This window comes from Ischnura elegans, chromosome 1 (genome assembly GCF_921293095.1).
Source record: "Ischnura elegans chromosome 1, ioIscEleg1.1, whole genome shotgun sequence".
NCBI lineage: Eukaryota > Metazoa > Arthropoda > Insecta > Odonata > Coenagrionidae > Ischnura > Ischnura elegans.
This window is the reverse complement of record NC_060246.1, coordinates 162,364,979-162,386,287: the sequence shown is the minus strand read 5'-3', so window position 1 is coordinate 162,386,287 and position 21,309 is coordinate 162,364,979. Positions and strand designations below refer to the sequence as shown.

Here is a 21,309-nt window from a genome sequence, read left to right as displayed (position 1 = left end):
AACCCAAATAAATGCATCTAGTATATCATTAATGGAGGAATGGAAGTTTCATTTAATTTCCTAATGCCTTTAGGTGTGTGTGTTTGAGAGTCACATTAATTGCCCAACATCTTTAAGTGTCCTACCTAACCCATCAGCTAAGTCACTTTATTCTCCCTCCACTTCTCTAAGGGGTTTATACTCTGCACGCTCCAAGAAGATATTTAATGAGTTACCACTGAACGACACAACTAAATTCAATTACGCGCGCGGAACAAGATTTAAGATGATTTGAAGACAGTTGTCAACGTAGGTTAGACAATCAAAACCTGTCAGAATAATCTTATTCCAAAATTAGGGTGATTTAATGGAAACTAATTTATCACTGTCACCTGAAAAAAATACACACAACATAATGAAATCACAGCAGAGGAAATAAGCATTATCGAAATCAGTTGAAGCTCAAAAATAATGAAAATAAGCTATTTCTTTAACTATAATCTCGTCCACCTGAAAAAGAAACTACGCACTGTGCAAATTGCCCTAATCAAAGGAACTCGGAAATAGGCAAATTTGAAATCAACGTGAGAGGATTCGCACAATCATCAACTTGGAGCAGTGAACAGAGTATAAAATGCTTCTCCAAAGCCCCGTCGGAGGGCCCTACCGCGAATAGACCATGTCTCGTGAAATAACCTTGACCACCCTACACCCTGTGTGCCCTGGAAGAGGAGTCGATCCCTTACCTCGAATCTTCTGCAAGGTCCCTCGGCGGAAGAACTCTGCTTTCCATCGGCGATCCCACGTCGCACTGCACTAATCACACAACTGACCATTTCACAAGAACACTATTACACTAACACTGCACTATTCACTCTCTTCCCCGCTGCTTCCTGCACTGATGATGATCTTGTAGAAGGTGGTTGAAGGCGAGGAGATCGAAGCCACAATTAAGTTAAACGAAGACAATTGATAAATGATTGCGAAAAATTATGCTGTGAGAATTGCGAATGAAGAGCATTTGTGGAAAATTACGTGTTTTCCAGGGAGTATTAGAAGAACTTAATGCAGTGTTAACAGACTATAGAAAAAAAGACGAAGTGAAAAAGTCCGAACACGTGATTTCGATACCCATCAAAGTTTAGAAAAAGGCGATGAAATCGGATGATTTAGAGAGAAGCTCAAGAAAAAATGCATGAAAAACTAGAAACTACACTGGACTTACTGAAGTAAACCAAATGAAGTAGAAGGAAGTAAAGATTGTAAAATGGAGTTTCGAGATACACGTTCTGAGAAATAATCTTAGTCCCCGTGAAAGACGCGTGCATTGAGGATAAGATTCAAATAGCATTACTGAGAGCATTAGAGAATCCAGAAGAAATTGGATTATGGTAAAAAAAACCAATAGAGAATAACCAAGGTGAACATTGGCGCAAGCCGCTTTTGTGCACGAACATCAACGAAGTAAAGAAAGACTCAGTGAAGACAGATTCAGGTTCACTGCGAGAAAACAGGGCATTGAATAAGAAATATAGTAAAGCAAAATGAAAGATAACGAGTACTATGAACAACTTGCGATGTGCTAGGAGGAGGAAAGGAGAAAATTCGAGTGAAGACTCAGCTGGGAGAGCATTTATTACGGAGCAGAAAATTGAGGAGCGGACCGAGACACATATTACTCCCAACGCAGTTGCCTGAAATAAAAGGATTAAATATATTTTAATATCTACTTTAAACTCAGTACTACGATACAATTATTAAATACTAACTGTATCATTTGATATAGATTATGTAAGAGTCAGAGTACGAGGCTAATAATGAGGCCCATGATATTGGCAGAGATTAATAGACACTACGGAGTGAAAGCACAAATATTCACGAGTATACATTATAACCGTATTAAAATCTCAAACATTTCCAAATAAATTATGGCAGACAATTGAAATAATTCTTGTTCTTCGGCATTCAATGATCGACTTACATTTTGAAAGCAGGAGACGAGGCAACCACGATGTCCAGGAATCCGCAGACACACCAACGCTTCAACTTCTACATTACGATCACTGGCAGCACTCACGTATGTTAACAGCACGACGGACGAAGAGCCATTGAGAATTAGAACTGACCGCTCTTTGGCTTATATACACATCTAGAGGAACACTCCAGAACAAATGAATTGGAGAACTCTCGTTTAATGGTGTTCGTTAATATTATGTATAATAGGGTGGGAGAGGGCCTTTCAAAAGCGGAGAAAATGACGCCATTCTTGAGAGCTGGCGTCAAACAAAAGACAATCGCACGACCATCTCTCTCCCTACCACCAATAATAAGGAGCTGCATGAAGTCTGGCCCGCTTACCGATAGCCATCAAGAGGCCGAGAGCGCGTTCGATGACCCGCACAACCAGAAAATGCAACCTCCGAATGCCCAGGCGAAGTATTGGATATCGTCCGATTCGACTTGGAGGCAAGCAATGGAAGGGCATGGGATTTTCCACAGCACCGACGACTCAGAAGATCGTGTTCACGGAATTATCTGACGATGCCGATACGAACGTGGAAGTTTTTCATTCATTTATTTTAATAGATTCTTCACACTCAGCAGTAACGCAAATAAATATTTCAAAAAAATTTACAAAAACTTGATACTGGCAATATTTCGAGATTTTATGATCGGGCAGTCTATATCCTTTCAATAGCTCTGCACTTTTATGTGTTCCTTTATTGAAAAATAGAGTGATCACCATTTATGCAAAATGCAGTCGCCTATCTGCCCTTCAACACGTCACTAGGGTGTTTGGCGGGGGGTGACAAGACATCAGCTTTCAGCATGCACATGATCCCTTGTTAGTCCTACGCAAACGGTGTCTTAACGTTGGACTAGGTCAGGTGATCTGGCGTAGACGTTAAATAGTGGAATCCTGGCAGGCAGTATGTATCACTCTAATTTGAAAAAGGCAACTTTTCCCAGCAAAATGGTTGTCTCCTGGGAATATTTCAGACACACTTACATAGTTTCAAGAATATATAAATCACTTTATTCCGTCATGACATAGATGGAGGGTTTGAAAGAGGGTGGGGGTTAATTAGGGTTAGGGAGGACGCATTTTGGCAGTTGGTGTTTGGAATGTGGTCCGGGTGGTACCCAGGGGCAGTCTGGCGCCAGTTCGACTGTTCGGCGATCGCCCTCACAACGTCGCTTCTATTGTGCGGTATTCATGAATGGCGTAATTAGAAATGAAGCAGATTACTTGAACTTCAGTTTTATTCAGTTGTTAAATTCTAAGTTTCCATTAGATGCTTTAACATAAGAACTTACATGGGTGAGTCTCCAGGGCGCGAGGGAGGTTAAACGCCCCTAACTGGCTGCACTTGCAACTGACTAGACATGCACCACCCGTACACCCCAAGCACCAACTACCAACATGCGTCCTTCCTACCTCCATACCCCTAATTAAACCCCACTCTCCTTCAAACCCTCCATCTATTTCATGACGGAGTAAAGTGATTTATATATTTTCAAAACCAACTGTACCTGAAATTCCCAGGAGAGAGCCATCTGGCTGGGAAAAGTTGCTATCGTCTTAAAGTGATGCATGACATTGCCTGCCAGAATTCCGCTATTTAACGTCTACGACAGATTACCTGACTTAGTCCAACAGTATGACACCGCATACGTACGACTAACCAGGTATCATGTTGCATGCTGAAAGCTGATGCCTTGTCACCCCCTGCCAAACACCCTACTGACGTCTCGAACCTATTTCCATTGAAAAACCGTGAGCAATTCAGAGCTATTAGAAGGTTATAGACTGCCTGGTCATAAAACCTCGAAATATCACAGATATTTAATAAATTATATAGGTTAAGTTCTCACCACGTACTCCCTGCCTCGCTCACTTCAAGGCTCGCGTCCCCTGCCTTCTCTCTCTCTCGCTTCTTCCTTCCCTCCCCTTGCATCCAAGTTCGCCTTCAATAATGCGTAGACACCCACCCACGAGTCCCACTTAACTGATGGGGTCAGGTGAGTGAAAACTGGGACGCATGCGAGTGCCGAAGAGGACGGAAGCGGACGCGACTGAGCTACCGACGCTGGAGTCAAACTCCAGGAGCAAAAACCCAATCCGATTTTAGATTAGCGGATGGAATGCACTGAGGTAACCCACGTCCACATTCACGTTGGGCCTAGACAGGTTTTTCTTTCGGGCTCCTAGGCGAGGTTCATCCTCTCCGCAGATTTTATTGCAGACTAGTTTTTGAAGCGAAAACTTCCCATTGCGCGTCACGCACTTTGTTTCAGAGGGGTAAAAAAAACCGTCATCGCCTCACTGTTAACGAAGGGGAGGGAAATAAAAAGAGAAAGATGTTTGAATTTGATCGTTCCACAATCCTGAAAATATATTCTAAAGCAAAAAGGGTCGCTACGTTTAGTGTTGCCAATACTTGGTCGATTTCGTTCATAACAATAGTTATAAAAATTATTTCTTTGATTTTCGGCTAGTAACTTCGATTTCCGAGATTGTATTCCTAATCCAGTCGCCGGCATACCGTTTTTAGTATAAATTTGAAAATCACTGGAAACGAATATTGTACATTTTTACCATACTGGTCAACTTTACTATGCTTTCAACTCAGTTTGGACGTTGTTATGTCTGTTTATATATGTTTTGGACGCAAAATATGGAATTTCGTAAGGCACAAATCAATCGCCTGCTAACTATGTTATCTTCCTGTATGGGTCTATATACGCTGCGTATGAAATTTGAAAAAAAATGTATTTATGAATTTTTTTGGTGAAAAAGTTATAACTTTATCTTGAGCACGAAAGGAATTTTGAATTTTTAATTTTCTCAAATATTTTTACCGCTCCATTATTTAATACGCTTACTTTTTCGCGGCCTTATTGTGGATTTTTTATTCAACAGTCGGCTTACAGTTTTCAACACCATCCTAAAAACTGCATGGAAAGTTTTTGATGCCTGATTTCTTACAAAGGTAAACCTTTTTATGTTTTTCGCTGAGTTTCGACGCTGCTATATTCAGTTAGGTATTTTTGGGCCCAAGTTACCTATTTTTGTATGGTGAGAAGCAGTCGCCTACTAATTGTAGTATCACACGATAAATTTCCATATATGCTGCGTATGAAATTTGGATAAAACCATAAAATTATTTTTGGAGTAAGAATTGTAACTTTATCTGGATTACAAGGGGAGTCATGAATTTGTAATGGTCGCACCTCGTCAAGCTTTCCTTACTGGCCTGAGTCTGCGCTGAAACCTCCCACCTCCCAAGGAGATCGTTTTGCCATTAGATAGGTAGGCGAGGTGTGGCTATTGTTTTGACGAGGAAGAGATTTTTCTCAAGGAAAGATTTTTTTCGCTTCAAGAGACAATGTAAATCCTGCTGATGTTCATCGCTACGTCGAACGATGAACAGCTTAAGGTTGGATGGCGATATTTGGTGGAACTTGTTCGCAGTGTTGGGTAAGAGGCGATTCAACCTCTAATTTTGCCAAACATCTGTTAGACTGCAACCATAGCAGTGATTTCAATGTCAAGGTTCTCCACAATGTGTGTAAAGGTAGAAAGATGGATTTTCTTGAGCAGTTGGAAATTTTAAGAGCATGTCGAAACAAAAATGTAAGGGTGGTTAACGACCTTTTGTACCCCTCCAACTCCTCCCCTTTATTATCAGTTCTGCTGGACTCGGCAAGTAAACCCACTGACCTTGAGGAAACTATTCCTCGTTAGCTTTCCCCTCCCACCATCACCACCTCCTCCCTGCCTTAGCCCCCTCTCCCTAAGCTATATAAGCTCGCAAAATGTTTGTATATTCACCTTGATAATGACAGTGTGTACTGCCGAAACCTAGGTCGGGATTAAAAACTCTTGTGGAACATACAAAAGTGTATTTCATTATGTTTCCGAACGATGAACACATCGAATGAAATAGATTTAGCGTAGTGCGCTTGAGAACTTGTTAACCTTACATTATTTCACGTTGGTGAAGTGTAAATGTTATTTTTACAAAGTTAAGTGCCTAAAAATAACATTAAAAGAGGATTACGAGATTGGATCTCTAAACTAAACAATGCACTGTTAACCTTTCTCTAACGGCCATAGCCTCTTCACCACATTTGGTAACATCAGCTGTAAAAGTATTTGGTAATCAATTCACATTAAACATTACATTAAATAAAATTACATTAAAATAGGAATGCGAGATTGGATCTATAAACTATAAAACAATGCACTGTTTGGATTAACCATGCCAAATGATTGACTTAAAAGCACCATAAGATACAAAACTACAATAGATGTTGTTTTTACAAGACATTTGGATTGATTCGATTCAAAATTGTTTGTTCCTTACTTCAGTTACCATAAGCCTATATTATCAGTTTTAGAATGTACAAATAAAGACAATGATAGCAATACAAGATTAACTGAAATTACTGATGAAGATGAGAACTCAGATATTGTCAATACTGAAAATAGATGATTACATTTCGTTCATTCAGTAACATGGACTTCTTGTACATTTTTAGTTAGTGTATATTACCTGTATAAATAGTAGTTGTTACAATTTTCAAATTGGTAAAAATAATTAGTTCAGTATAATTTTTAATTAAAATATTACTTTTAAAATAATGAATATAACCATATATTCTTTAAAAAAAACTTCGTCGATCATCGTCCTCAATTTTTGAACATAAAAAGTTTTCACTTCCAACGGCAGCCCCACGACTGCCATGTTTTTTTAATAATGGCTCTTATTGCTATAACAAATTAATTTCTGTAACGAAAGGGCTGACACATTTGTCTGACATGAGACGAAAAGTGTGGTATTCTTGATTTTCTTAGCTTTACTGAGACGACAAGGTATTCAAATTGATCAATTTTAATAATAATTATCAGAAACAAGATGGATGGATAACTTCCTTCTTAAAGGAAGATATCAATTAACAACTTCAACAATACGTTAAGAAAAAAAATAAACACTACTAAATAAAAAAAATAAATATACAAAATACAAACGATTACTTTGCACTTAAAGTAAGAGAAATCGCCCTGCACAACAGGTATTGGTATAATTCTTATAAAATCTACTATACTCAGAATATTTTAAATGCTAATTTTAAATACTTTTCTTTTATGTATTCTTCATTCGCGCCGTACATTCTCTGGTAATGAGTTCCAATATCGACTTATTCATGAAATGGAAATTATTCAGATACGAGAACACACTTATCCTTACGACGGTGCTTCAACTCCTGGTAACAGCACTGGGTAGCTTCTGTTGCCATGTCATTCAGTTCCCTCGTCGCATTTGCCTCGACATCTGGAATCGCCTCAAATCTTCTTCCTTTCAGCGGTGTTTCTAGTTCCAAAAGAGAGAGAAGAGGAAGTCGCAAGGAGCGAGGTCAGGCGAGTGAAGAGGTCAGCGGGGAAGCCACAGCGATCGAGTGGTTGGTCAAAAGCTTACGTGCAATAACTTCATCCGATTCATATATTTCGAGAATCGCTTAAGCTCTCAAATGATGTGCAAATAACACATAAATTATCAAAAAATGTTTTCTGACAATGCAATTTGTTGCATAATGTTATCTGTTCTGTTTATAATTCGTTAAAATTAGTATATTCTGTTGAATAAAAACTTTTGGGCTATGTCTCCGCGTCAATTCTTGGGTGGCCCCAACGTCTCCCGACCTATGCTGGTCGCTTTCTCTAAGGATTCTGATTCTAACTATTCTGATTTAAACGGAGTCGTATATTCTGCTTGATCAACTGTGCTTAAGCATTGTCCTTCTCGCAAATTTTGGACGCAAATGTATTTCCTAATCTCCGCATGGCTATCATGTCAGTCAATTTGTACACTGAGTGCTAAAGGTATTCGGACAGCTCATTTTTCTAGCTAAAATTGTCATTTTCTTTGTGTTGCGTTTATGTTTCTGGCTTGAAATGATTCTCAGCGTGTACTACAGACATCCTTTATTTATACATACACTGCAGCCACTGCAAGAAATAATAAACTTTCGAAACTTTAAACAAAATAGAAAAAAAAACTTAAAAATTTTCGCACAAAAAGCATTCGCACACCTGAGTTTTTCATGCTAAATGAAGTAATAAATAATATATTTTACGCAATACTTAGTATTTTTTGGCATTCCATCTGGTTTTCAGGACTACCTAAAGGCGATTTCGCATTGAATCGACCAATTTTGATATGAAAATAGGGGGTGTTTCGTCCATTCTTCTGACACAGGAGTCTTGCAGTCATTCTTGTTTGATAAATGCCTTCCCCTAATTTTTGCCTCCAGAATACTCCACAGATGCGCGATCGACTTGAGGTCTGGTGATTGTAGAAGGGTGTTCGACAGTTTGAATATGTCATACATGATTCCATAGCTTTGTCTTTTTTGCCGTGTTTTTCGAATCCTTGTCCTGTTTATCAGTCCGATATTTTCAGTATTAACTTAAAATATTTTTGCTTCAGTAGTACATAGCACTAATTTCAGTAGCACTTAAAAATTTTGCTTAAGTATGACCATATACATCTTGTTGTCCACTATCCCTTCCACAAAGTGCAATTTAACCACTTTATACAGGCCCACGCACCCCTAAACCATCAAAGAACCCACACCATGTTTCAGTCTTGCTTTCAGGTTCTTGCGATCAAGCTCCGTATTGTTCCGACGCCACATCATTTGATGACCATCGGATCAGAATACGTGGTACTTGATCTCGTCAGTGAAAATCACGCTATCCCGCTATAAAAGGCTCATAATTGATATTCCCGCGAAAAATAAGCCTGCCTCTAGCGATTGACCACGCTGATACGGGGCATCCTCCTTGTAAATCGGGAGTGGTAACAGTTTTGCTTCCACACACTCCGGACGGTACCTCTATGTACGTAAAAAACAACACTTCTGTTGATCAGTAGTTACCTTGGGAGCGCAAGTTTTTTTGGGTCCTTCTTGATCTCCCGCACGATGAATCGGCTGTCACTGACAGTCAATAAGGTAGTTTCCTCCATCAAAGAAAAGGAAAGGCATTGATTGCGATTCGTTACCCACCATTAGTGTATTCATAATATAATAATTATTTGGTTTTAGAAATATCAGTTTAGAGGAATGTTAAAGGTCACTTTTTAACCTCATTTGAAAAAGGCCAGATTGGCGCCCATGGGATGCCACTCCACGTGACGTCACAGAGACCTAGTTTCTATACGAGTAGAGAGGAGTTTTACATCGTCTGAGATTACCAATGCAAGCATGAGGCACAGAGCTCAGGAAAATATCTCATAATAATCACTAATTAAAAATACCTAAGTTCGGAAAGTTTCCTTCGTTTGATAAGGTATTAATAATTCTTATTTAAGCCAAGCGCTACCTGCTAGCAGGGTACTCTGCTACCTGCTAGCATCCTGCGTCGTATCAGCGCTCAAAGCCTCGCCCCAAGGTCACCTCACTTGCGGCAGCGGGACCCAGAACGACGCCACACGGGGTTTTCCCAGCATTCATACTTAGCCATCTCGTTGTCGCGCGCTTGAAATTTTTCACTTTTCATTTAATCGCGAAAAATAGATATCATCATTTAAAAATCTAAAAGCGTGAATTACTTACTCCAGGAGTAATAATATTTCGATTTAGGCAATAAAAAAATAATAGGAAACTACCCTATTACCCAAAGTGGTGTGCTATACAATTTGATCCACCCAGTAGGGTATTAATAATCCTTATTTAAGCCAAGCGCTGCCTGTTAGCATGGTACTCTGCTATCCTATCCTATCACCTACCAAGGTCACTTCGCACGGCGACAGCGGGAACCAGAATGGCGTCATACGGGCTTTTCCCACTATTCATACTTAGCCGCCGCGTTTATGCGCGCTTGAAATTTTTTTCACTTTGCATTTACTCCAGGAGTAATAATATTTCGATTTAGGCAATTAAAAAAATAATACGAAACCACCCTATTGCCGTGGACATCCGCTTCGGGTCTTGTTTGGAACATTCTCGGTCTTCCCGAACCGATATACTATGTCGTATACATGTGTGTCGTATACATACTATGTACAGTTGACCTAGGTCGTCCGACAAGTCCAGCCATTTGATTCTGTGACTTACATTGATTACTGAATCTAATAATGAGCTTTCGCACAGCTTCAGTCGTCTCAGTTGCCTTTCGTCCCTTGCCTGTCAACACTTTAGGTCGCCGTTCGGTCAAAGATGCGATTCACCTCGCCACAGCCAAGGAGAAGCATGTGCGCCCACAGCAATGACATCGGTGGGCTGCGATAATCGCGTGTAAATCCACGCGAACCATATGTACGAATACTTTTTGCGCGTGAAAGTTTTGCATGTTCGTCTATTGGAATCAATTTATCGCACAGTAGCAACGAATTATAGATCTTTCAAACCTTTACCAGAGCAGTAAATGATAATACTATATCAATGTTGAATCCAGAGAACGAGTGAAACGGGGTCAAAATAGTAATACATAGTTGCTGGAAACAAGTACCGTCCGAAATCCTTTTGCACCCACGGTAATTAACTTCAATTTTTCAACCTTTGTGTGTATTCTATCCAGAACTATCAATCTCTCCCTTTCGCAAATTTCCATAAATTATACTGCTCGTTAACATATTTATAACAAGTTTATCAATGAAAATCAACATTACAAAAAATTCTGACGGATATTGCGAAATATTTCATCGCTCTTTCCACGGCGCCATTGACAACCTAAAAATATGCGTTCGTACATATGTATTCTACATGTAAATCTTAAATTACGGATGCCATGATGCAGGGATTTAGAGATTCAGAAGTAAGAAGTTCAATCGCTTTCGTTTCTTTCCGATAGCTACAGTCTCCACCAGGGGTGCCGACTTAAAAAAAAATAATGGGGGTCTGGCCCCGGAACATTTTATAATTAGCGAGTTTTATTTTTTAAGCATTTTAGAAGAGTCATTTGATCAACATTAGAACCCTAATAACTCGATATCTGGACACTCCGGGGAAAATTGACAAGCCTGACACATCTTTTCCTCACACCCATAACGAATTTTTTGAGGGGGCTCGGGCGTAGCCACCGAGAGACAAGGCCTGCGCAACCAGCCGTGACGTCACGACAAGAAGGGTTAGATTATTGCCACTCGTCGTTCGCTTGAACGATCGCACGTGACTGAGCGTAATTCTTTCTAATTAGATAGTCGAATTCCTTCACATTTACTTTGCTACGCTAAAATCTTTACCACAAATATTTCAGGTTTACTTTATTCAGCTCTTAACGTCCTCATATATATTTACGATTGCAAACTAAACCACCGAAATAAGCAAACGCAATGGTCGAACTTCTTGTTCAGTAACACATTTTTGCTGCGGGGAATTCTTTGAAAAGCAACAGCTCATTAGTTTTATCCAAACATATGATAAATTATTCCACTAGACGTTAATTAATACGTTTTAAAATCTGAACGGAATGAAGTAGCTGGCTAAGGCTTTAACCAAAATTCTCAGAAAATCACTCCGGTAGCTTTAGACAGCTCACTTACTTGACGAGCCCCTCTCCGAAATTGATTATCTGGATACCATATCTGGACCTATTTAAAAATAAAGGTCATAGGAGAGTGGAGGTGATGCATAAATAAGGATGTAAGCAGTTGCATATGAAGATGTTTATTATTATCATCAAAACTCGAGTGTAATTGTACACATTGCAGAGGACATTCTCGAATGCGGCTGCACACATTTCCCTGGTACTTTTACTTTTAAGCAGAAGTTGAGAGATAGCGAGAGAAGAATTGCACTAAATATCTACATATCTGTGAAATAGTTAGGCTTGTAAACAGATTTCAAGGACAGGTGCTCGCCTATAAAGTAATAACAGGGATCACTGTCTGGCATGACAGATTTTCAGTATCAGAGGCAATGACTAAGGAGTCACTGCTATATCTACCAGAAGAGGCATATCAAAACATTTGGGAGAAAATCTCACCCAAGACTCCAACATTATAAACATTCTTGGCTAAGCTAAACTTCCCTAGTTTTAAAATAGGAACTTTTTCAAAATTAACACTAACATTGCGTGCCTCGTTTACCACAACAGAGAGCTAAATTCAAGGTATGGGGTTGAGGATAATGTGTTCGGAACAAGTATGCAGTCATGCTTATGAACCACTGTCCAAACATTTCACAAATCAAGAAACTGAACTTTTCTCCAAGATTCACTAAGCTTGAAATAATATTCTGTCGGTCGTATGTCTCCTTCACCCTAATGCTTTCCTCCACCGCCTCTTCCATTGCAGAAAATTCCTTCACCTTTCTTCGTTTGCCTGGGCTCTCCCGTATGCTTGCCTGAGAAGACAGGTAGATGGGACAATAGGGAAGTAAGGATGGCACAGCGTCTCAGTCGTGACCATTTAAATGGTGCGGAAAGTAATCTCGCTGTCCTCTCATCATACTTCTCTAATTCACGAATTATGCCATGAGGATCAAAATTCTCTTCACACACACCTGTAAAAGTAATGCAATTCACTATTTAGGTCTCAGTACAACTATAAAATTAAATATTTTACATCTTTACGCTCATATGAAAATGTAACCCTTAATTCCCATTAAATGATATTTAGAATTACTATTAATTTATTTTAAAGCATTTTTAATTCTTTAGACTACTCTATTTTTCTATTCTAATCCTCATGTCTTTCATTTTTAACCTCGAGAAAACTGAGGCGTGTGTAGAAGACCCGAAGTCGCTCCCGAAACTGCCGTCCTCAAAATATGAGACCACGCGGAATTAATGAACCCGAAAAACAATCACCGAAAACAATATTTGTTTAGCTATGAATAATCGAGAGTTATAGCTTACAGGAATTGATAAGAATTGATCCACCAAATAGGAGTCATGAATAAATAAAATTTGGCGAATTGCCCAAATTTTTAACTAGAAAGAAATAACTTTTCTCTCGCTGCGATCAATACAATAAACCTTCCAGTAAAAAAAGCTAATAATAAATGCTACTCTAACCAATTGGATTATTTTATGTTTGTTTGAATGATACCACGCCCTTGCTTTTTTATTTATAGTTAATTAAGTAAGTACTTGAATAATTGGCCAGCAAGACTAAATTTACACTCTTTGACTCAACCAAACAATAAAATGAAAATAATTTACACACTTCCAAGAACAAGAAATCTTGGACTGCTGTCAATTAAATTAAAAGAAATTCTAATTTTTTTAGTAGTAAATGAATGTTGCTATTCAACTCCTCATCTCTTATTTATAACCCAAAAGGTTAATTGTAAATATTTATATTACATCATGAAAATATTTCATTCACATCAAACGGTGACATAAAAACAAAGACCTTTTATGCACTGGAGTAATTTCACTGTGCTACCTTTACTTATTACCATATTAAGAATCTTTCAATAATAGCTTAAAGCAATATTAATCTGAATTAAATGATATACTTCGATCCACCGAATGGGATTCATGACTAAAATAAACATGCCGAATTACCTATTTAACAATGAATAACTTTTCCACCACTGCAATCATTACCAAAAGACTTCCAATAACTAAGGCAGGAACGTTTAATAAATGTTTAATCACTCAAGAGACTTTAAAAGTATCCATCGATGCTTGCCCTTCAAATTTAAACTCGGCAATTTCATCGAAATAATAAGTCTTTAGCAAAGCCAAAAATTATTTTGAACACACTTTCATCAATACCTCTATAATTATACGATACGTACCTTATTGTTCTTTGTTGGCTCAAGTTCTTCTCTCATAATGGCACGAATGGATTTTTCTCAAACTTCTGGATCGCTCGGGAAATTGAAAACAGACATCTTGGGCCCCGTCTTGTAATTTCCTCGGCAGTCAGAAACACTGCGGTAGTTAGACTAATTGCACAACTTTTTACACTTTAGTAGAACTTCAGTAACATCCACTGCTACCGTAGAACGAACCACTGCTAAAAACCTCTTTAATTTCTTCAAATTATAGTTTTATTTTCACGTCTCACTCATTGAAGCGACTTCCGTTTACCACTTCGACAATGCCACTATCCTTCCATCAACAACTCCCTAACAACATTTGTAACCCCACTCGTCCTGACGTCACCGACGTTCTCTGCTCGCTTGCGTAGGCCTTGTCTCTCGGTGGCAACGGCTCGGGCCCCCTCAGGCCCCATGGAGTCGGCGCCACTGGTCTCCGCCGAGGCAATTTGTCCGCTCAACAAGTTTTCGCGTTGAATGGGAAAGGTGTTATTGAAGTTTTAGATGAGAGAGCATGACGCCAGATGGAAGTATTTGCATTCATTAAGAAATGAAGCAAATACTAATTTATCCAGGAGGCATCAGGGTCAAGCAGGGTATTTAAAATTCCTTTCGTTGCTCGCGGGAGTTCATCTCATTCGCTTCAATGTCCGTGTCGGATTCGCGACTCTTTGCGACTGCCGATAACTTTGACTCACCCCCAAACCAACAGAGCCACCAACAGTGGCCTTATATTTGCTTCGGTGTGGTGCTTAAGTGGTGTAAGCTGCCAACCCCCCTAGAAGCAAAATCAGCACTGAATAGAAACGAAGGTACATATTCAACAAATTTTCTTTAAAACCACGAAAAATGATATCTACATCCACATAATACCCCGCAAGCCGCCTAAAAGGCGTGTGGAAGGGGGTGTTAGGACACCAGCCGTTTACAGCTAAAAAGAATGAAGTGCTCTAACGAAGCTGGGACTAGTGTTTATTAAGAGGACGTGGGACATAAATCTTTCTCCTCCCTCGAAGCCGTCTGAGTTTGGAGGTAGTTCTCGTGTCGGCCGGTAGAGTCGTCTCAGATAATCCATCCTTGCCTCCTGGCAATTGTTGGGATACTGCAGCAGAGTCAAAGAAAAAAGTATGTAATATCTGTTTTTAAACTATTTATTTCTAGCTTTTTTATTAGGCAACTGTCCCTCCCCGTCCTTCTCCCCCCTCTTTCGTTTCCCCGCTGAATTTCTCCTCTCTTGAGCTGCCAAAATTCCAGGAGGATTCCGAATCGGCATTGATCGGGAGATTCTCGGATCAACAATTTCGGGAAGCATACACTCAATGTAGAATTTTTTCAATTTTCCCACCATAAATTTTCCCCAAAAATCGTCATCCCTTTCCATTCTCTCCACTTTTAAATCACATTTGGTCCATATGGCAAAGATACAAAAATCTCGCTGAGTGATGTGAGGCTGACCCTGAATTTGGAGGAAGTAATTATGCTTCTGGTTAATCTTCATTTTGTCATTCTTCATTCAGAAGTTTACTTCTCCTTTGTTGACTGCCTCTTCTACAGTCATCTCTGCTGCCGATGACGGACAATTTATTTCGACTTTCCCACGGTGACCAACAATTCCATCGGGAGTAGCTCCAAGGAAAGGAAATTCTTTGCCGACGTACAGCCCGCATGGTTGAATGTAAATACCTTCATTTAACTCCAATGCTGTGCGAGCTTTTTCCTCATTTATCCTTCCATATTCCAAGTGAGGAGAGTCAAATTTGCTGTACATAACTGATTTTATAAAGTTTTCACAGCCAGTGTGCGGAAGCATTTTGCATACACGGCCAAAATTGGAAGCAGTGAGCATCTTCTATTTCTTTTTCGCTCCTTTGGAGGGATTTGAGGAAAAACTGACATTCATCTTCAAATTGGTGGTTTGGCATGTCCGGTCTTTCAGAAAAGCGCCCGTAATCAGGGTCACGATTTTTTCCCAGACGACTGAATATACTTCTCTTCGATCTTGGCACACCTTTCCTTCTGATTGAAGTTGAAAGCGCCTTTTCACTTTTCCTCTGAAGGGACTTTTTGCAGTGGTATCCTGGACTTACGTCGCATACATTTTTATAAAGCGTGCGCAATGGGTTGCAGGAGTTAAAACTAACAACTGCTCCGTCACATCTTCCCTTGTATGAACGGGAGAGGGAATAATTGACTCTCTTTCCACCTATGAATTTTGCTATAACAGCGTTGTAGTGTTCTACTGGATTATTATCCACGTCATAAATAAGGCTTCGACTATGACGGCTTGTGTTTTTTACAATACACATCAATTTTTCATACACCCCACTTCTTTCAAATCCTGGAATGAGGTTTTTTGGATCACTTTTGTCTTTACCATCGCAAAAATACCCGATTTCTTTGCATTTCTCATTCTCTCCAAAAATATGGCTTGGGCTATTCAGGATATCCCTCTCGAGTAGTTGAGTTTTTTTATGCAAAGGTATATTCTGAGATTTTCGGAACTCGACAGCTTTTGTCACTGAAGTTCTAAAGCGCAAAACATTTTCTGCTATCGATTTCCTGCCTAGATGATAGTATTTGGAAGCATTTAGTTTTTACAGTTCACTCAATATGTTTTATTTCGTTGGAGAACTAATACATATTTCAAACGAGGTAGGTAACGAAAGACGTAGGTAACTAGTTGCTCTAGCGCAGATGTGAAGCTTGACGGCAATGATTGGTCTGAAAAATATACCAAAGTGTTCTGCAATACACTAATACAGCAGAAAATGCATGCTGCTCACACTATGTGCTATTTCCTTACGCTCCGTTTCCCAGTTGCCCCAGATAGGTAGACTGGAAAGCGAAGGTTAAAACGAAGGAGGCTCACTCGCCCTCGGCCGACTGATTGAATTGGCCCGCGCGCCGCGTGAACTAACGCCATTTGACTCCAGAGTGCGATGCTCAGCTGGAATTCTAGCCTCAGCGCGGCAGTGATGGAGGGAGCTGTGGAGGGAGAGGGTTTGATTTCGTTGGATGCGATCTCAGAGGGAGGCTATCTGGGGGACTTTGAAAGCAAGGAGGAACTTCTACCTGTCTCCCACGATGGCAGTGGTGAGCAGTTGCACAGCGAGGGGGGGGGGAGTTTGGGGGATTAAACCCCCCCCCCCCCCCAGAGCTCAAAGAAATTTGAAATTTAATCCATTTCAGTAATTGGAAAAATATTACTGATAGAATAGTGTAAATATTAATAAAATATCCCTCAGAGGGCCGCAAAACTCACCATTTTGAACCATTCATGTGAACATTTCTTTGGAGGAGGGCCCCCGCACCTCCCGCTTCCCCTGGTGGGTATTCCACACCCTCAGACACCCCAGTGGTTTGCGCCTAAACCCCCACCCCCCCAGCCTTAATTACTAGCTGCGCCACTGGTTGCGAGGGCTCTCGGTCACATCGACACCTTCAGTCAGGTGAAAGCTTCGATAAAGACAAAAGACTCTCTATAAAGACAAAGGCCAATCGCTAAAATGAAAAACATACATTCCGGTCTTACTGTTGATAAAATACAAGAAATAGGTGAAATAAAAAAATCGAAAAAAGAGACAAAGATACCCTTTGGAAGGCATTGAGTGAATTCAAAATAAAATAATTGGGTGAATATTTATATGTCAGTTCTAAGGCTTTCTGGTGATACGTAAGGGAGGTACAACAAAATAGCTCTACAGTCTCTTTTCTTATAAATGAAAGTGGCGATAGAGTGACGAACAATCGAGATAAACCTAATTTCTTCAAATAATTTTTTCATATTGTCCTCACTAATTTTGCGACGAATATATCAACACCTTTACCTCGACTTACTATACTTCCATTCCTTGCAAAATATTGGAACATATTATTTTCCATTCGATAATGGGTCACCTAAACAGCAAATATCTGTTAGTAAATGAAAAGTACGTATTTGGAAAAGGGAGGTCTTGTGAAACAAAACTCATTATTAACGGGAGCGTAGATCGAAGTATATGCATAATTTTATTAGTAAATTTGGAGGAAATGTATTCTCAGACGACAAATGTATTCCCGCCCCCCTGAAGCAAAAATCGCAATGTCTTTAAGGAAAATAATATTTTTTTCAAAAAAATAATTTTAAAAGTCAAGAGCTGTTAGTTTATTTCAAATGTTTATTTCATTCTCCTTTTCCATGCTTAAATCTTACCTACGACTTGAACAGCCATGTTTTGATCCGTGGTACACCCTTGTGTTGATACTTCATCTGCTGCCTTTTATGCCTACATCATCCAGGGCGTACATACGTGGATGGTTGGACAACTTCCAGAAAAAATGTACCACAATGCATTTGCTTAAGTCATACATTTTGTTCTTCTCGTTGGTAGATATTGTGGTTTTGCTATTTTAATTAATATGTGATCTTCTGAAAACTTATGCCAAGACGTTACGCTATCTTTCGCACTGTAACTTATGTGGTCTATATTTGTTATTATGGAAAGAGGTACTAAAGAGGGAGAAAGAACCCCCATAGGCATCATGCATGTCTAATTTGAAGGACACAATGACTGAAAGGCTTAAGTTTACACCAGTTAACACGTTGCATACGGATGGCGAGAATTCTCATTTAGACGAGTCAACATTAACAATTATGTAACATGATATACATAATCTGTACTAATTATTCAGTTACTTTTTGTTACTTATTATGGGTAGATGTATCATAATTATCGAAAAGGTAGTGTATTATTATAAAATTTAGCCATTTATCCATATTTTAACTAGAGACAGTTTGTCCGTAGTGTCAGGTAATGTCAATTTTAGCAGCTGCACTCTTGTGCGTCTTCCCTCTTCTTTCGTCGTTGATATTTAATTTAATATGGTTCTTGGGGTACATGATACTCTTACCCCATAATTTTCGGGGAGTTTAGCCATATGGCCTTGGTTCAGCCGGCAAGATTGGCCCTTGTCTCTGTTGCTGCTCCTCCAAGATGCACTCTCAGCGAGTGGACCTATCTGCTCCGTCAACATAAACAATTATGACGAATGAAAACTGGGGGACTCAAAATGAAGCTCTCTTACTTATTTGACGGACTTGGGTTAGCTTGCTGTCCTGTTGTGCCTGGAGCAGTATGTGTTTCCTTGAGTTTCAGTGAAAAGTAAATTTGGTATTTCTGCTACTAAGGTTTGTTCGTATCTCTACTTGTACTTTAAGAAGCATTCACAGGAATATTCCATACAATGGTGTCGCATAGGAAAGGCAGTGCTTTGCATGAAGAAGAAGTTATGTTAGACCTGTTCGCAGATGATCTATCCGATGTACCATTAGAGTACGATGAAGAGAGCAACGAGAGTGAAAGCGATTCTGATATTGTGGTGAACATGAAAACAAGAAAATCTATTCCTCTAGTGATCAGGGAAAGCGACTCCGATATGAGTGCACACAAAGACAATAATTTGGCAGGAAGTTCTACTGCATGGGAAAAATAAGATTTAGAGACAGACTTGGAGCAATTTTTGGGCCAACCTGGAGTGAAGCGATTACCAGTATCCTCGGCGTAGTCTATTTGTTGGTAATGACTTTTTTGAAATGATGTGCCATCAATCCAATTTGTATTACTCTCAAAACAAACATAAACAAATAAATAATAATATAAAGAATCGCCAAAAACAGAGAAGTGGTCATATATAACAGTAGTTGAGATTAAAAAATTCTTTGCTATTTTGATTCTGATGGGTCAAGTGAGGAAAGACACACTAAAGGAGTAGTGTATCACAGATCCTTTCATTGCAACCAACATATTTAGAGAACTATTGACAAGAAATAGATTCAAGCAGATATGGAAAGCATGGCACTTCAGTGATAACGAAGAATTTTTCGATACTACAGATAGACACTATAAAATAAGACCCACTCTAGAATACTTAGCTGGAAAATTTCAGACTATGTATAAAACAAAGCAGGAGTTGTCACTTGATGAAGCCACGATTCCATGGAGAGGAAAATTGAAAATCAAAACTTATAATCCAGATAAAATTGTAAAATATGGGTTATTAGTTCGAATGGTTTGTGAAAGTGATTCTGGTTGCATTAGTAATTTGGAAATATATTCAGCCGAAGGAAAAAAATTAGAACAAACTATGCCTTCTCTTTTACGGCCACATCTCAATCTTTGGCATAATATATATCAAGACAATTATTATAATAGGGTAAAAATAGCAGAACTACTCTTGGAGAATAAGGTAAGAGTTTGTGGAACCATATGGCCCAATCGGGGACTCCCTTTCACGTAGAAAAGTGAGGCAAAAACTTTGAAAAAGGGACAGCTCAGCACATTCTCTCGTAAAGGTGAAGTGTTAATTGTGGTTTGGAAAGACAAAAGGGAAGTGAGGAAGATTAGCACTTTTCATAACGCTAGCATGGGTAACTCTAAGATAAAGGATATGGTCACAGGAGTGGCAATCAAGAAACCCACGTGTATTTAGAAATACAATGAGTGTATGAAAGGGGGAGACAGAGCGAATATGTACCTATCCTATTACTCCATAATGTGAAAAACAATGAAATGGTCGAAGAAAGTAGTACTGTGGCTCATAAATTGTGCTCTTTTCAATGCTTTTAGGGTTTATAAAACTCTAAACGCTTCAAGTTTTCACAGGATTTTTACTCAAGATCGCGAAAGAGTGGGCAGCGAGTAAAGAGTCAGTTGAGTGATCCTCGGACAAGGACGGCAAAGATAAGCCAACAGAGCGTGTCCCTTCAAGAAATCACCCACAGTGCTTCTCGAGAGACCTTGGTAGACATCATCTCATCCCTATCATTGGAAAGGGGAAGGAAAAACACAACACCAGAAGATGCCAAGTGAGCGCTTCAAGAAAAATTAGGTAAGAGACTAGGTATGTGCTCAACTTGCGGCGATCCACTCCACAATGGAAAATGTTTTATGGAATATCACACAAAGAAGAAATGCCGAAATTATTTGTGAGTACAATATTCAAAGTCGCATTTAAAAATTTTTTTTTTAGAATGTCATGGAATTTTTACTATGACTAGGCACGTTTTAACATTGAGGTTTAAATACCCACCGGAACAGAGGGTTAAAAGGCATTTAAATACCCCGGTACGCAACGTGTTAAGTCACCACTTATGAAGGATGCTTAAATCCTGCGAAAATCCAGAGAAAACAATCATTTGCCTCGACTGCAATTCAGACCCAGATCCCCCAATTTCCAGGCGAGCGCTTAAGCCAGTTAAGCTAAAACAATAATTTTCCTTCAAAAAATAAAATAAAATATCAAAAAATCAGGAATTTTAAAAATATTTCTTTTGTATGTATTATAAGTCTTTTCCATTATGAAAAGTGTTACAGTTAGTTTAAAACTCACTATTTAGTACCTTGTTTTTCAAAAATTTTCCCCCTTTTTTCGAACTCCCGCAAACTAAATGCCTGGCTACCCCACTGGGCATCATTCTCCTCTGCGGACAATAGGGTAGTTTCCTTCATGAAAGAAAATGAAAGGCATTGATTGCGACTCGTTACCCACCATTAGTGTATTCAGAATGTA

General features: G+C 39.2%; 1 long non-coding RNA gene across 1 annotated transcript; it reads right to left on the bottom strand.

Moving 5' to 3' along the window:
- Positions 1-1,285: 1,285 nt before the first annotated feature.
- LOC124153907 lies at positions 1,286-2,289 on the bottom strand. The gene is made up of 2 exons (XR_006863788.1): positions 1,961-2,289; positions 1,286-1,673 (listed from the first exon to the last, which is right to left on the bottom strand). It is a non-coding gene; the product is annotated as an uncharacterized LOC124153907 (long non-coding RNA).
- Positions 2,290-21,309: the final 19,020 nt, after the last annotated feature.